The sequence below is a fragment of the Nannospalax galili genome, unplaced genomic scaffold, assembly GCF_000622305.1.
Source record: "Nannospalax galili isolate Female #2095 unplaced genomic scaffold, S.galili_v1.0 scaffold216, whole genome shotgun sequence".
Classification (NCBI taxonomy): Eukaryota; Metazoa; Chordata; class Mammalia; order Rodentia; family Spalacidae; genus Nannospalax; species Nannospalax galili.
The window spans coordinates 2,534,120-2,536,595 of NW_008339003.1; the positions used below are offsets into that span (position 1 = coordinate 2,534,120).

At 38.2% G+C, this 2,476-nt stretch overlaps 1 protein-coding gene across 8 annotated transcripts in view; it reads left to right on the forward strand.

Moving 5' to 3' along the window:
- Alpk1 (alpha kinase 1) overlaps nucleotides 1–2,476 on the forward strand; it is a 140,534-nt gene that overhangs the window by 57,611 nt on the left and 80,447 nt on the right. The gene's annotated exons all lie outside the window — the stretch shown is intronic.

Below are 2,476 nucleotides of genomic sequence, written 5' to 3' on the forward strand. Positions count from 1 at the left end.
CTTGATGTTTTCAAATTCATTGGTATGGTGTTTCTAATATTTTATTATTAGCTTTTTGAAAGACCCTACACTACCCTCTCTCCAAATTTTATTCTTATTTTTTTTTATTTTTCTTCTGATCTCTTAGTCAAGTTTATTAGCAGTTTTACCAATTTTGTTACTTGCTGATTTATTTGCTGATCTTTCTATAATTTGGTTTAACCTTTGTGTGTGATGTGTGTGCGTGTCTGTGTGAGTGCTGGCACACTCTGTGCCTTCTTATATCTAGGGGTCTGTGACTGTAAAAACTATTTTGTACATGATGGTCATTTCTATGCCTGTGTTTTTGATTTCCATGTCTATGGGTCTAAATCATAGAAAAATATTGGCAGCTAATCTTATGGTGATTGTGTATCTGAAAAGCTATTTTCTAGAGAACTATAACCAAGTTTTATTTTTAATTTAAAAACAGTTTATAGACTGGCATGGGAAATGTTACTTTTATTCCGTACATACCACTGTCATTAATTGAATACTTGCTATAATACCATACTATGGATTTTAGCAGTGCTTTATAATTTTGATAATTTATTTTTGAGACAGGCTATCACTATGTAGACAAGGCTGGCCTTGAACCCACAAAGATCTGCTTGCCTCTGTCTCCTGAGTGCTGGGATTAATTCACGTATTGCCACGCTCGGCTAATTTTGATATTTTACATGAATTATCCTACAGATACATCTAGGAGAGCCTATAGCAGCCTGCAATTTATCTTATTTTAGTTGTGCTAGGCATCAAGGCACATTCTACCACTGAGTATCATCCCTGATTTCTAATATCTTAAAAAAATGGGGGTAAGGCAGCCCTGAGGATTGAACTCAGGGCTTTTCACATGATAGGCAAGTGCTCTACCACTAAACTACATACACGGGCCTTGGTTTTTTAAATATTTCATTAATTTATTTTTTGTATGTATGAATGTTTTGTCTCATGTACTTAAATGCACCGTGTGTGCAATGCCCGTGGAGACCAGAAAACGTCAGATCTCCTGGAACCAGAGTTACAGACTGTTGTTAACCACCATGTTGATGCTTGGAACTGAACCTGGGTCTTCTAGAAGAGCAGCCAGTGCTGTTAACTTCCGAGTCATTTCTCTAGCCACCTGGCCCTGGATTTTTTTAACTGAATTTTTGTAATTTTTATACAATGTAATTTGATATTTAGATTTCCTCCCCATCCTAATCCCCCCTTATCGACCCCACCCAGTTAAATGTACTCTGTGATATATAAAATAAGGCCTATAGAGTCGAATTTGTGCCCACAAATGTCCTTCAGTGTGGGTCCATCCATTGGAGCCATGTTAACCTACCAAGAATCCCATGCTTTAAAGAGACTATTTCTGTTCCTCCCAGCAGCCATCTGATGCCACAGTTTCCTTAGGTGGGGTTGGAATCTCTTACCCATTTCCTCATGTCTATGCTGGGATTTTTTTCTGGTCTAAGCTTGCATTGGACTTGTGCATGCTGTGTTCATATGAGTAACTGACCAGCTGTCTGTAAAAGTCTGTTTCCTTGTGGTCGTCCACCACTTCTGGCTCTTACAGTCTTCCCACCCCCTCTTCTGCTATGGGCCTTGGGATGCAGAAGTTTGATATAGGTGTGCTATTCAGGGAGAAGCACTCTGCAGCCTCTAGTTCTCTGCATGTTGTCCAGTTGTAGGTCTCTGTGTTAATCACCATCTATTGCATAAGGTAACTTCTCTGGTGAGAGAGATGCATTAATCTACAGCTATGCCAATAGGCATTAAGAGTCAGTTTAATATGATAGCTATTTAGTAAAAAACTAATACTAGTTCTGCCCTATGTCCTGTGACCTGTCCAGTCTCAGGTTCTTAAGCCTGATATCAATGTCAGGTATGGGCTCCATCCTATGAAGCAGACCTTAAATACATTTAGAAATGGTTGGTTACTCCCATAATATGTGCACTGTTCTTACACCAGTGGGCATATCTTGCCAGGGTAGTTATTGTAGTTCACAGAATTCACTGCTGGGTAAGGATCATGATTATTCTTTCTTTCTGGTGGCATGCACAGCACCTTCCAGCACTAAGGACACTAGCCAGTAGAGATGAGGCTCTGAGTGCCACCTTGATTTCTCCTGGTCTGTTCTACAGCTCATGTATGTAGTGTCTTTAGAATTGGGTCTTACCATTTAGTTCTAGTAGGTAACCAAGAGCAGGGGCAATTGACCTTGGATTTTTTTTTTAATTAGAAGAAGCATTTCATTATAGCTTTAACATACTCAATAACAATTTCCAGAGCAAAGATACATCTCTTTCAAAAGTGGCTATAAAGTTTTTAGGTTCACAGTTGAATTAATACAGTTATACAATATTGAACTCAGCATAAACCCTGTAACACATAAAACTGTATGGTTTTTTAACCTTTAAAAAAAGATCTCCATTTCATTTTAAAATATACTGTTTCTTACAGAAAGAC